This window comes from Rousettus aegyptiacus, unplaced genomic scaffold (assembly GCF_014176215.1).
Source record: "Rousettus aegyptiacus isolate mRouAeg1 unplaced genomic scaffold, mRouAeg1.p scaffold_m13_p_14, whole genome shotgun sequence".
Classification (NCBI taxonomy): Eukaryota; Metazoa; Chordata; class Mammalia; order Chiroptera; family Pteropodidae; genus Rousettus; species Rousettus aegyptiacus.
In genome coordinates this window covers 54,797,744-54,813,161 of record NW_023416289.1, presented here as the reverse complement: position 1 = coordinate 54,813,161, position 15,418 = coordinate 54,797,744, and positions in this window count along the sequence as shown.

Sequence of the window (15,418 nt, the reverse complement as noted above, 5' to 3'; positions counted from 1 at the left end):
GCTGTCACAGTTCTTCTGATCGTTTAGTCAGGGCGATGTCTGCCAGGTTTCTCCACTGTCGAGTTATCGTCTTCCCCTTTTCTATAAGGTTTTCTTTCTTTTTTCTTTTTTTTTTGGGGTGGGGGGATGCAGTTAACTAAGTTTGGCCTAGACTCAAGGGAGGGAATTAAGCTCCACCTCTTAGAAAAGGGAGAATCTACATAATACATTCTTTCGAATTCTTCTATAAGAAAGATTTACCCCTTTTCCTCCATGTATTTAAGTATTGGATCAATTATGTATATCAGTGTGGATTCATGAATATTTGTTTTACCCTTTGGGTAACAATCCAATAGTATTGATATTGATTTTGTTGCTCAAGTTGTTTCAGCTTTGGCCACTGAGAGGTCTTTTAGGTTGGCCTGTGTCCTTTTGACAAACCCTGACTTCCTTTTTCTTCCCTCCCTCCACCTTTTCTGTTTGTTTGTTTGTTTGTTGAGGGGACAGAAGCATTCCACTACTTTCCACCACTATGTTTCTGGCTCATCTTGTACTTTCCCTCCCCAAATTGGAATCAACCATTTCTCCAAAAAAGTACAGTGTTGTTTTTGTTTTGTTTTGTTTTTTGTTTTGTTTTGTAACACAAAACTTTTTGGCCAGTAAACCTGAGTTTTCTTTTCATGTCATAAGCTAGCTGACCCGTTGTGGTAAATTACCCAAACTCCGCAAGTCTCCGTTTCCATAGTCACAGAAGGTGTGATGGATGATAACAGTGCCAGTATGTGATGTGTACTGATCCATGCAGAGGATCAAACACGATCTGTCGAGTGTAAGCTCTTGTTGTCTCATTTCCTTTGCTGGTAGAGGCGACATGAGAACTACCAAGGAGAGGAAAAAGGAAAGAAATTCTGTAATTCCCCAAATGGCAGTGATGGCATAGTTGTTGCAGGAAGAGAAAGCAAACCCTTATCTGGAACATGGATTGCTGTAAAAAAAATATTGTTACATTCTCCATGTTGTACGGGCCCAATGTCATCGATTTGCTGCCCGGTTGTTGGCAGGGCCCCCACGGGCACAGTCCCATGCGGGGGACTCAATGCTGCCTTCTGCTATTGAGAAGCTGGGCCCTTCACAGGGGCACGAGCTGAACGAGGCTCAGTGAGGGGAAATCCCTGCCTTCGAGCCTCATGTTCTCTCCGTCTCTGTTGTCCGGACCACTTTGTTCATGGGTCCTCTGAGCATACGCTAGCATCGATGGGAAAAGAGACAGACTTACATGCATGGGGCAGATAATCTTGTTTATCTGATTGTCTATAGCCTCCTCCAGCACGGACACCCTCTGGGGGTTGTTTCATAGGATATGAATATCCTCACGTTCTGCTACCAGCTGACTGGCTGGTCCCTATGGGGATGTATTCTCAGAATTCCAGGAGGGCAAGTGCATGCCCCTTTTGCCCTTGTGAGAATGGGCCTTTGTAACCAGGGAAAGAACCTGGTCTCAGTCCAATGCAGCACTGCTAAATTCCTCAGCAAAGATCAAGAACAGGGACAGACTGTTCTGTCAGACTCTTGGGTCTGGGTTATCTTAACTCTCCAGTTCCTGGGGCGCACTTGATCCCAGTTAGTGTCAAAGGGACCTCAACTAGTCTTCATCCGCTGGGTGGTCTGAGGTCCAGCCAATAGTGGATGTGCTGAACCCCTCAGCTGGTTAGCAATAAAAGCTGTATTCCAGACTGACCTGGTCAAAAGGTCATTGGCTAAGGGCCATTTTGAGGGAGTAGTCTTTAATTTATGTTTTAACCATAAAAAGACCAAATGTAATGTGTGAATTTTTACTGTTTTTATTATTTTTTATTTTTATAAAGCCTGATAAACTTTTTAAAAAGCAAGTAGGGACATCTGAATATGGATTAGGTATTGAATGATGGATGATTCTAGCGACCTTCTAGTACTTTAGGTGTGATAAATCATATTGTCATCATGTAAAACGCTCTTTGTGTAATGTCATGTTTGGGAGAAAATATAAAAAAAAATTACCTTTAAATAAATGTTTCAGGGAAAAAGATACACTAATAATACACACACACAGATAAAGCAATTTGACGAAATTACTGAAATTAGGTCATGGGTACCTAGGTTAGCATTGACTTATTCCTCCAAATAGTTTAAACATTTTCATATAAAGCTAGAATAAAAATCAGACTTAGACACCAGGATGCTGGGTTTAAATTCAAGCTCTCTCATTTACTAGCTGTGTGATACTGGGAAAATTACTTAAATTCTTGGTACTTTAGTTCTTCCAGTCAATAATAATGATGATACCACCCTTGGGTGGGTGGGTGGGTGGGTGGGTGGGTGGGTGTGTGTGTGTGTGTGTGTGTGAAAGAGAGAGAGAGAGAAGCTTTTATGTCCAACTTAGCAGTCTTCATAGAGCACATTTTACCCCTCAAACCTCTGACTTTTAACTTGTATTTCCAATTTGCATTTATTTTTGTCCTGAAGCATTTCCTTTACACTTAGCCTTGTTAAAACTCACCCAAAACTTCTCTGCTCTGGCGGACAGACTCCTAAGCTCCTTCTGTGATCCATTCCCTTCCATTTGGTTCCTTAGAGCCCTGATGAATGAACAGCCACAGAAAATCTTAGATCAGTCCTTCTTGGTTGTCCCCTCGTCATTGAGGAACATGCTGCAGTGGGCAGGTGCTAATAATACTCATCCTCGAGGGACCTTGTGCTTTCAGTATCTCAGTGCACAAAAGGGTGTCAGGAGTCACAGCAAACTAATAGAACCAGGCTCAGTACAAAGTAATGTGGGGTCCCCAATCTCAACTGCCTACTCTCGGTGCAGCCCTAAGAGCTCCCTTTCTGCTTCAAGTGGAGAAGGGGCTTTGGGGAAGCACGAGGAAGGTTTTGAGCAGCGTGCAAAGTGGAGAAGGGCAAGGGCACAGTGCTAAGGCTGAGGACGGTGCCCACATGGCAGCCCCTCTCACCTCCCTGAAGGCTGGAAAACATGCTGAAGAAACAATGCGAGACCAAATGAAAGAAGCCGAAGTCCCCACCTGCTCTCTGTCCCCCTCCGCAGAGGGCAAAGCGGCTCCCTTCACTAGCACGCCGGCCAGCATGGACACTGCCCCCACCCCCCGCTGCCACCATCGGAGGAGTCCATAGGCCATACTGAGGACACTTCGCCTCAGACACAGCCGTGCTCAGGTGTCCAGCACCCCTGGGCTGCCCTGACTACCGGTGCCCTGACTACTCTGAGGACGACCCAGAGAGTGAAGGACAATCACCAGACTAGGAAAAAGATGGAAAAGGTGGCGAGGAGGGATGGAGGAGGAGACAGAGGGCGTGATGGACACGCTGTGGCGGAAGGCGGCCGCTCCCTCCGGGTGACTGGGCACTGGGAGCGCAGGCCCGTGGCGACGAGCGGCCGGTGACGAGGCTGCTTCCTGAAGGAGGGACATGAGGTGGCCTTCTGCCTGACAGCTCTGGGCCCCCGTCTCCACTGGCCGGGTGTGACCTGGCGATAACACACGTGAAGGACACCCCGTGAAAGCTAGAAAATGTTGAGATTCTGGACACGATGACATAGAATACCTTGACTCAGTAATTTTTTTCTTTTTTTTTTTTTACTGTATTGCTTGTTACTTCTTTTCCCATCATCTCATTTTGGGAGTACGCACACTACAGGAACACGGTCTGCCCCGTATAACAGGCATCCCCAGATAAGCTAACTAGGACGACCTCAAGAGTGAGATACTGAAAACATGGCGCCGGGCACTCTGAGATCGCCTTGCCAACCAAGGCGGTGAGCCAGTGACACAGGGAAGTGACAAAATAAATTCGTCTAGGCCTTGGGCAATTTATATCTTTGATGCACTCCCATTCTTCAAAAAAAGAAAAAAAGAAAAAAGTTAGATAGATTGATCTCTTTTCCTCAAATTCTTAATTAGGCTTGGGAGCCTCTTTCAAGATAACAGGGGTGTGGGGAAACCAAAAACCTATTTTACATACACGATAAAAGTATTTTCTCAGTTTTCAGTTTACTCTTAAGATCTGAAGACGCAATGGAGATGAAGTGTGTCCATGACTACCAATAGTCTAAGCCCAGTGAACAGATTTGATCTGATTTTTACGGACTACCCCCCAAAACAGTGGTGTTCTAATTTCTCAACTTTTTGAGGAACTGGTTTATTTTATATGTGCTTGGCAAACTCAATATTCAATCAAAATCTTGATTAGCTATGTCATTCTGACAGTATGAGATTTTTGCAAAAATGCCTAATAGACAAGAAGAGAAAGGCTAGTGTTTAGACAGGGCGCTTGACACAGGAGACTTAGACTCTGGACCCACGAGTATGTTTTTTTGGTCATCTCAGGCCCACTCACTTCATGTCTTGGTCTCCGTCCCTGAAAAAGTGACCTCACATACGTACTTCCGTGAGCGTTTTGTGAACAGGTGAGTCAAACAGAGCAGGCTTCCTGGAAGAAAGCGCTGTGCGATCTACCTGCCGTTCACTGTTATACGGTGACCCCTCCACGTGAACTCCCAGGCACTGTGTAGTGAGGCCGTCACAGGACATAATCTGTGACACTCTTGTTCCGAACCCATAATACCTTCTTCTGTTTTGAAAACTCAGTTACCTCCAAATTGTTATTATTTTATTATTGTTGTTGTTGTTGTTGTTGTTATTATTATTATTTTAAAAGGTGATCATTTACGAATGCAGCCAAGAGTAGCAGAAGCACATTATCTGATGTGGGGCAAGACAGGGTCCTTGAAAAGGCTTATGTTGCTCTTTCTTAATCATCGACTGCAGTCCTCACCCCCTCTCATAATTTCAAGGCGATACAGAGTGTTTGTTGGCTTTGTCTCTGATATTCTTGCTCATCAGCCAGTGTCTCCTAGGCTCAATGCACATTTATCTTTTTCGGAGAGCTAAAAAAGGACAGTCTTTGGACCCAGAGGAAAGTGGTTCTCGTGCCCTTTCAAACTGCCCAGAAACTTTTGGAGACAGAGATGTTGGACGTGGCCAGAGCCTAACGTGTTTCTTCTGAACGTCCTTCAGGGAGGCAAATCTTTGTCCTTTAAGTACAGGATTTTGGGGAAACAGACTGAAGTCATTTAGAAGAAGCCTCGTATGAATCCAGGGGGGCAACTGTGCCGGTGCTGAGTACCTCCTTCTGGTCAGAAAGCAAGCAAACACATCAAGTAATGAGAGGGGCTTCTCGTCACCATCCTCCCTTCCATCTTCTCCATGTGGGCCTGAGCAATGAGCGCGATAAACGTTCAGGGCAGGTCAGACACCGGACATCTATCCAGGGGACACATCATTAAGTGTATCACAAAACTAAAGCTCACTGGATGGACAGATGGCTTACCGGGGTGGAGAGCACACCAGTTTCAGAGTCAGGCCAACCTGCGTTTGCAACTTGACAATCAATTGTGTGTTCCTAGAGCAATCATTTAAACTCTCTCAACTGCAGTCCCTCCATCGATGAAATAATGAAGGGTTTTACCACCTGTCTCGAAAGGCACTGTGAGCGGTAAGTCAGGCTCCTGTATGTTTGAGGGACCTGAGTAGGGCCTGCCACGAGGCGGGTTTTCATTCACTGGCGATGACGGTTACTGCTCGGCCTCCAAGTTCCGATCTGCCAATTCTGTTCTTGAAGAATTGTTCCCAAGCTGTGCCAATTCTTCATCCTCAGTGTGTTGCACGTCTGTATCACCTACCACCCCGTGCTACCGTATTCCGAATGTTTTCCAGTCTACCCTAATAAGTAGTGACTTTCCTGAGAGGCGAAACTTGGTTTCTTTATATTTTTATCTCCTCGACCTAATCTAAGTGCCTAGGTTGCAGGTGATGATTGATGCTTGAATAAATGAATGAATGGATGAAAGAAAAACTGAAAACCTCTCTAGTAGGTGGGATAAAGACCTAAGTTGTTAACAGCCAAAAGACCCAATAATACAGTGGCTTAAAAGAAACAAAACCCATGCTTTATTCCTCTCTTTTGTACCTGTTTCCAGATGGATTATCCATGTCAGTGGGGCAGGTCTGCTCCACACAGTCACTTAAGGAACAGTTTCTTCTATGTATTTTCCCCCTCCCCCCAGGGCACTGTCATTGTCTGCCTGGTGACATCAACGTCCCCTCCTATGACAGCTGGCGAGTAGAAGAAATATCACACAGAGGAGGTGTGCCCGCTGATGGGACACCCAGGCTTTGAAAAGTTACACGCAATTGCTGCTCCCATGGCACCTTCCTAATCACATGACTCCAGCCGTCTCTGGAGTCACACCTGCGGCCATGCTGGGGAGGAGGACCTCCCTGGTAACAGCCCACCCCTACCTGTGAGCCTCTCGGGTATATAGGAGATGCTTACAGACCTGGGAGTTACAGGCTTTTGCAAACCAGTTGTATCATTTCCCCAGCGATACAGTTTCATTTGCTTCTGGCCTGAGTTCCACAGGCCAGAAACCACACTGGAGTTCTTTCCTCCATCCTTCCTCCCACCCACTCTCCTGCTGAAGTCTTTTGAAACAAGAGATTGAGCTAAAAGGCAACAGTTTCCATGTTGGATCTTCCGTCAGTGACGGATACCTTTGTTTGACTAGGAGGTCTTCATAGGTCTTTGAAAAAGGTTTTGAAACACAGTCCTCTCTCTAGCATGGGGCATAAACAGGATGACCGTAAAATTTATCTTTCAAACTTAGACGCCTTTGAGCACACAAACCAGCACCATGTCAAGGACCCGCTCAAGGAAACCGGGTCTAGAGGCGGTTGGTTCCCCATCACAGCCAGCACCCCCACACTCTCTCTTCCCTTCCTTCTTTGCCTGCACGCTGTGCACGCTGGCTCACCCTTGCTGCTGCAGCTCAGTTTTTCTTTAAATAATCTTATGAGGAGCAGCCAACACAAACTAATCCTCTAGTTATTTATAATCCCTTCTTCTTGACGTACTGGCTGGGTAGGTATGTGGTCTCGCTTCCAAGTTATAGAAGATAGCAGCCTTATTAAATATTTTCCTGAGCATAAAAAAAAGTCAGCTTTGCCTTCTGAAAATCCACTGCTGTATCAGTCAGCATACAATGCAAAAAACAAAAACAAAAATCATGCTGGGTGTTTTAAGCAGAATGAAATCCAGTTCAGGGGAACAAGTGCTTACAAAATTATTGGAAAGGCTGGGTCGTAAAGCTTCTGCTCAGCTTTAAAATCCTGCCACAGTGACTGGGCCCTGGAGCCCTGCTGTTCATGTCACAGCGGCCCAAGCCTGTGGAGCTGACGACTCAACACTGGAACGTGGAATCCGCCGCTGGAAAACCCACGTCGGCTGGAGCCGAGCTGCCAGCTACTCCCACCGCAGAGAGATTGATGTCCCCTCTCTTCCCTCTCCTTTCCAAATCTCCTGCGAGCACATCTCAGAGGCAGAACCTTGATAACATCCAGAACCCTCCAGGCAAGGAGTCTAAGAAACACATACAGGCTGGGTCGGTTAGGAGCCCTTCAAGCAGCAAATGTGAAGATGGGATTAGATGGATGAGATGTGCAAGGTATTGATCAGGGGACTTGTCCCTGAGTGGCAAAGGGGAAAAAGCACAACGAGGCAGACAGAGTCTTCAGACTCCAAGAGTCTGCAGGTCGGATCCTGGTCTAAGCAGGGAGGGGAGGAAGGACTGAGTAGAAGGAGCCTCAGACTGCAGTTCTAAGAAAGTCTCGGCCAGGCCAATGGGGAGTCTTCAGCAACGGCTGCTCATTAAGTGAATCTCATGTTGGTGGCCGGAATGGCCAGGTGCTAGGACCCCTGCTGTGCTTAGCTACTGGCTGTCACTTACATGGGGGAAATGTGCTCTTGGCACCCATGTGGTAGATGCAAAAGGGGGCATATGAAGCTGTCCAGTGGCCACGCTCCCTGTAGCAAGGAACTCTAAGTGGCACGCCTCCACGGCCACCCCGCAAGGGCAGACGGGAGTAGAAATGGGTGCTGACGAATAATACCTACCTAGCGCAGCACCCTTATTGGATGATCCTTCGATTATTCCCTCCCCACCTGTCCCTTTGAAATGTATTACTAACCATCAAAACATTACCCTTTTGGAACAGAATAGAGAACCCAGAATTAAACCCATGTCCACATGGTCAATTAATCTATGGCAAAGGAAGCCAAATATGCAATGCAGTAAAAGTCTATTTAATAAATGGTATTGGAAAAAATGGACAGATACATGCAAAAAAAAAATGAAACTAGGCCAGCTTCTTATACCATATACACGAATAAACTCAAAATAGATTAAAGACTTAAATGTAAGACCTGAACCAGAAAACTCCTAAAAGAAAACACAGGCAGTAAAGTCTCTGTCATTGCTCATAGTACTGTTTTCTGATCTATCTCCTCAGGCAAGTGAATCAGAAAAAAAAGGAACCATATCAAAGTAAAAAGTTTTTGCACAGTAAACTATCAGAAAGAAAAAAAAAAGACAACCTACTGAATGGGAGAAGATATTTGCCAATGATACATCTAATAAGGAGCTAATATCCAAAATTTATGAAGAACTCATGCAACTCAAAGCCAAAACAATTAACAATCCTATTAAAAAATGAGCAGAGGACATGAATAGATATTTCTCCAAAGAGGGCATACATATGACCAATAGATATATGAAAAGATGCCCAATGTCAATAATCATCAGAGAAATGCAAATTAAAATCACCATGCGATATCACCTCACACCTGTCAGAATGGCCATCACCAATAAATCAAAAAACGACACATGTTGGTGAGGCTGTGGAGAAAAAGAAACCCTTGTGCACTATTGGTGGGATTGTAAATTAATGCACCCCATGTAGAAAACAGTATGGAAGTTCCTCGAAATACTAAAAATGGAGCTCCCTTATGACCCAGCAATTTCACTTCTACGTATTTATCCAAAGAAATCTGAAACGCTATTTCAAAAAGGTAGATGCACCCCAAGTTCACTTCAGTATTATTTAAAATAGCGAAGATATGGAAGCAACCTAAGTGCCCATCAACAGACGACGGGATAAAGAAGATGTTGTGCATACATGTACTGGAATAGTCCTTGGCCATAAAAAAGGATGAACTCTTACCATTTATGACAACATGGAAGAAACTGAAAGGTATTATGCTATGTGACATCAGGTAAACAGAGAAAGACAAATACCACATGATCTCACTTATATGTGAATGTCGAGAACAAAATAAGTGAACAAACAAAATAGAAACAGATTCATAGATGCAGCGATGGAACTGAAATCTTGCCGGATGGGAGGGAGGGTGAGGGGATGGGTGAAAAAGGTAAAGGGGTTAAGAAGTACAAAACGGCAGTTACGAACCAGTCCCAGAAACGTGAAGTGCCGCATAGGGAGTACCATCGCTAATGCTGTAATAGCTGCATGTAATGCCAGGTGGGCACTAGACAAATCAGGGTAAATCGCATTGTAAATTATATAAATGTCTAAACACTATGCTCTATACCCAAAACTAATATAAAATAATATTGAATATAAACTGTACTTGGGAAAAAAAACATTTTGCTATTATTTTTTGTCTTATCAGAACTTTCAGGGGGAAAAAATCCATTAAAAGCATTATGTAAAAATACATAAAACTATTTTAATAAAAAGTACTTTAATCTGATTAAAGAAGGCACAAAAGGTCAATTTAGATTAATATACTGGGTATTTTCTCTTCCCTGTAAAATTCTTGGAATACCAACATAAGTTGAGCTGCTTTGGTTTCTGAGTTTTGCCATAATTCTATGCCCTTCATAAAAGAGGAATCTTCATATACTTACAAAAGTGTGACAGTTATAGAAATAGCTAGCACTTATTAGTATTTGTTATGTACCAGGCAAGGTACCAGGTACTTTACATATATAAGCGGATTGAGTATCATGGCCATCATCCTCATTGCACAGTGGGAAAACTAAGGAAGGTTACGGAGCTCACCCTATAGATTAAGAAACTAAGACTCAGAGAGACTAAACACCTCAGCCACAGTGAGCCGCAGAACCGCGATCCAAGCTCAGATCACCCTCACCCCGAAGGCTCTTCTAGTTACCCCTGCGCCCTTGAACGTCACCTTCATCACCCTAGCAATACCCTGCAAGGAAAGGTTCTCCCCTAGAGCCATCGGAGGGAACACGGGCCCTGCAGGCACCGTGGTTTCAGACTTGTATTCCCCAGAACTGTGAGATGATGAATTTCTTTTGTTTTAAGCCATCCAGTTCTGGGTACTTTGTTAGGGCATCCCTCGGCAAGGAACATAATCGCCATTTACGTGTGGTCATTCTGTGTCAGGCAATATACTAGGTTATAGATAGAACCAAAAATAAGACACAGAGTTTGTGATCAGGCTCTGTCGATAGATATTAAATCTACAACTACACAAACAAGTATTTGCGGTTGTGATGCACATGGCAGGGGAGCCTGGCAGGGGGAATCCAAGGCAATGACCTCTTCTGAGAGCCAAGAGAGGTTTCCATGGAAAAAAAAAAAAAGAGCTTTAACACTGACACAAAAAGGGTCTCAGGAGTTGGGGTGGGGGGGTCCAATGAGTATGAATGAATATTCTAGGCAGAAGAAACAGCTCGGGAGGTAATGATCACAATGACAAAGAAAAGGAGGTTCGGGGAGAAGCTGAGAGAAAGTCTGGGGCCTGATTCTGCTAGTGAATGTCAGTCTTCTAAGTCTAAGTTCTCCTCCCACCCCTCTGGTCCCAAAGGATCCGTACAATGGGGGATGAGTCTTAGCAGAAGAGCCGATAACTTGAATCACTCACCTAGGTTTGGACTTGGCCACTCAGAGGCCACCAACACCCTGCCTCATTCAGGTCTCGGTCTTAGGGGCGCCAGCTGGGAAGACTGATTGTGACTTGCTTTGGGCTCAGCTGCCATTTACCCAAACTCAAGAGTCTTGAGGTTTCCTTCGTTACAGTCACCCAGTCTGTCACTTCAGCTACAGGGTCTTTTTTCGGTTTCTTAGGCTTCATGACTCAGAGCTCTGGGAAGTGCCCTGGTACAATATGAAAGGAAATGATTTATTATCCCTGTTGCCTCAGACGTGGAAGCCGTCAGGGCTCAGTGTACGGGCTCTGGGTTTGCAGACACTTGGGTTCAAGTCTCAGTTCTTTCGTTTTCACCCTAACCTTCACCTTGGGCTATTCATGGGCAAGTTGGAGAGGAAAAGCTGAGTGTCTTCTTCAAATTAAAGTCCTTGTAAGGATTAAATGCAAATCATTGGCAGAGTATCTGGTCCTTAGTAAGCACTCAAGTGATGCTAAATAGTATTAATATTATTATTATTACCATTAATTAAAGCCTGCTACAGGAGGGGCACACTTTTAGACTTTTAGGTGACTAAGTATGTTCCCATATTCTTCGTAATCAAGACCAAGCACAGGCAAGTGATTAGTGGCTGCGTTGCTAATTAACTCTCTCCAGCAAAGAGGGGCCTCCGAGAACTTCACACTTAAATAACTGATTGCAATACAATAAGCTCTATTATGCAAAGGCTCTCATTGGGGGCCCTCTGCTTCCCACTCTAAGAAGACAGAAGTTAGCGAAAAGATCGCCACTCCCCCTCCTTTTTAATTAGAAAGCGCTAAGAAGATGGAAGTGTGTAATAAGGCTCTGCAGTAGTTAAGCGTAATTCAAATAATGTGACCCTGGGGACCCTCCATCATTGCTCCTCCTCGCAGACCAGGGCCGTAAGGAAGCCGCACGTCGCCGGGTGATGGGCGAAGCTGGAGTTTGAAGCTCGCCTCAGTCACTTCCTAGCTGTGGGGCTTTTTCGGGGCACTTAACCTTTCCTGAACCTGGGTTTCCTCATTGGTAAAAAAAGGTCAAAAATAAAACCTGCATCTTAGCGTAGCTGGGAGGGTAAAAGGGAGAAATGTGACAAACGATGGTGCTGACTGCACTCTCTGCTGAGAATTTAATATGTCCCTGCGGATGCATGGCAGGCTCCCCACAGGTATCTATCTACCTTTGGTATTATTAGGGGGGCAGAAATTAAGCATCAGTATAGATTCTTTCGTTTGTGAGGTCACGGGTAAGGAGAGGTTGGGAGGGGGTGTCAGATGACACCGTCCTCGTTTTCTGAATCAAAGCTGAAATCCTCCAAGACAAACAGGCTGTGACATCGGGAATAACAATGTGTGGAGAGCGGCCGAGCCCGTTGCTCTGAATGTTAGGGTTCTGTGATACAGACTCTCGATGACAGGGTTGCTGTCTCAGAGACACTCATGGGCCACCGGCAGCCACACGATCGCTGAAGGACCACAATGCAACAGGGGAAATGCCATGATAACGCAGCGCAGAGAAGGCGCATCTCACACTGCGTAGGGGGACAAAAGAAAGCGTGCCCCACGCGGTCTCGGGTGTGCAGGCACTCCCACCACACGCAGAGGCCCACCAGCTGGACGCGACGGGAGACGCCTCGGGAGGAGCCGTCGCTGTGTCCGTGGCGGGGAGTGGGGACCACCCCTGAGAAGTGTGTGCAGGAGTCATGGCAATGAGCTGCCTGGCAGGACGCCGTATTCGATGAGTGACTTTCACCGTTTTGGAGACCGTCTAGGACAGGGTAGCACCAAGGTGTGTGTTTATATATTCCAGTGTGAAACTCAGCTCCTTTCCCCCTCCATTTCCCACTTCCCAGTCCAGAAAGAAACGTCAGGTAGTAAGGTCACAACAGAGTCAGCATCACAGGTCCAGCCACTGTGGATGAGAGAACCGCACCAAGGAATCTTGATCGAGTGTCCCTTGGGCCACCCGTGTGACATGCTAGCTACCATTTGCCCTCTAACCGCCCACGGGTTTAAAACAACAGCATTACTATCCCATGATGATGGCACAGACTTTCTGGTGGGAAGCCTTAAACACTGGTCACCACACAACTAACTGGTGATGAGCCCAGTGCTATGTCTTTCGGTTAGCGGTTCTCATCCACCAGTGCAGTTTCCTCTGGCCCTTTATAGCTGCCCCTGCCCCCCGCATCGGACAGAACCATCTGCTGCCAGGGCTGCCCTCACCCATGTGTGTGGTCAGATGGCGTGAACCCACTGACATGAGCAGACACATCTGTGAATTTAACTTCCCTTTTATGTCTTTCTTTATATTGCGATAAGAATCGTGCCCACATCATCAGATTGTCGGAGGATAAAATGAGTTAACACATACGAGGTGTTTAGAATAATGCCTGCTTTATCTGGTGAAGCCTCCAGATAATTAGTTGTTGCTATTATAACCATCCTCCTCCTCATCTCTTTTTGTCCTCTGGTTGGCTTAGAATAATTGAGTAACAACTGAGCAAAGCAGTGAGTAACTAGAAAAAAGATATGAGAGAACATATATACTCCTGAAATGCAGCCTGTCTACTGAGACAAAGGGCTAATTAGCACTTGGGAGAATAGATTATGACATCGTTCAAGCTTCCTATAGAAATACTAATTGTGCTTTTAAAAATGGTGGCCTGCCTTGTCTCTTTGCCCTTCCCAAAATGCATTGCACTTGTGCAAGTTCTTATGTGACCATAAAACATCACGGCATCAATAACGGCTCCAACCCAGGAAGAAACAATCAATGTGAAACCTAAGCTTAAATAAGAGCCGAGGTACTGAAGGGAAGGAGGGAGCCACACACTGTGTCAGAATGATGAGTTGAACCAAAGGGGAAACCACACGATGGAAAAGACAATAGTGGTGCGGAAGCTGAACACGGTATAGAAAAAGGAAAAGAGAGAAAGAGAGTTTCACTGACCATGAGGCAAAAGATTTGCTGATATGGGCGGGGTAGGGGAGGGTGCAGGAAAAAAACAGGAGAAAGAATCAGAAGTGTTTAAGTGAGAACTGAAATGTTCAGAGTCATCGTGGGTGTGCTAAACAGGAGGGAGACCACAGCTTTCCCAGATCCCAAACTGGGAGGAACGACTAACAAAAAAAAAAAAAAAAAAAAGCCAGGCAAACAGAGTAGGGCAGAGGCGAGACCACACTGCAAGCAGCAATCAACCCACAAGCGAGGCTGGAAAGTGAGGGGCTGGCCGTATCATAGGAAATGTGGGAGAGACTTCTTTAATAAGAAGAAACAAACAAAATACATGAACAATAAAATGGCGATAACTACGTATCTATCAATAGTTACTTTAAATGTCAATGCATTAAATGCTCCAGTCAAAAGATAGGGTGGCTAGATGGATAAGGAACCAAGACCCTCATATATGCTGCCTACAGGAGACTCGCTTCAGATCAAAAGATACACAACACAGAGACTGAAAGTAAAAAAATATTTTATGAAAATGGAAACAAACAAAAAGCTGGGGTAGCAATATTTATACCAGACAAAATAAAGACTTTAACACAAGAGACAAAGAAGGATCTAGTTATCCCCCTTCTGGGTATTTATCTGAAGAAACCCAAAACACTACTTTGAAGAGGCAGGAGAATCCACATGTTCACTGCAGCATTATTTACAGTAGTCAAGATATGGAAGCCACTTGAGTGTGCATCAATGGATGAACAGATAAAGAAGAGGTGGTACATATACACAATGGAATATTACTCAGCCATAAAAAAGAATGAAATCTTGCAACAACATGGATGGACCTAAAGGGTATGGTGCTGAGTGGAGTAAGTCAGAGAGAGACAAATGCCAGATGGTTCCACTTACATGTGGAACCCAAAGAACAGAATAGATGAACAAACAAACTCATAGATAGAGAATATTTTGAGGGTTGCCAGAAGAGAAAGGGAGGTGCTGACGGGCGAGTAAAAAAGAGTAAGGATTTAGAAGGACAAATAGGTAGTTATAAAATAGTCGTGGGATGTAAAGTACAGCATAAGGAACATAGTTAATACTGTAATAACTACGTCCTAGGATGGCACTAGGTGTAGCAGGGTGGTCACTTTCTAAGTTATATAAATGTCTAATCCATGCAGTACACCCAAAACTAATATATCATCTGTCCACCGTAATTAAAAAAAAAATTAAAATAAATAAATAAAAGTGAGGGGTTGAGAGAAAAATTAGCTCGGAAAAGCCAGCCCTGAAACAGGAAAGACACAGGTACACCAGAGATGAAGAAAGATGGCTTTAAGAGCGGATGAAAGGACGCGCACGCAATAGGAAGGAGGCTCGCTCGACACAACGCCACGGGAAGAACTCGCTGGGGAGTGATGGCTCCCTTCGACCGGCTTTACTGAGGGCTGGCGACGGGCTGCATGCCAAGGTACATGCCGGACGTGGAGAGGTTAGACAGCGACACCCACCGCCGTAATCGCAGACGTCGTCTCCCAACAGCTGGCACGTCGAGCGATGCACAGAAGGAAGTGTCCGCTCTTCAACTGGTTTTACAGAAGGCGGTTTGTCTGATTCTCCTAACAGCCATTCGGGGTACAGAGTGTCGATGTCATTATTTTAATT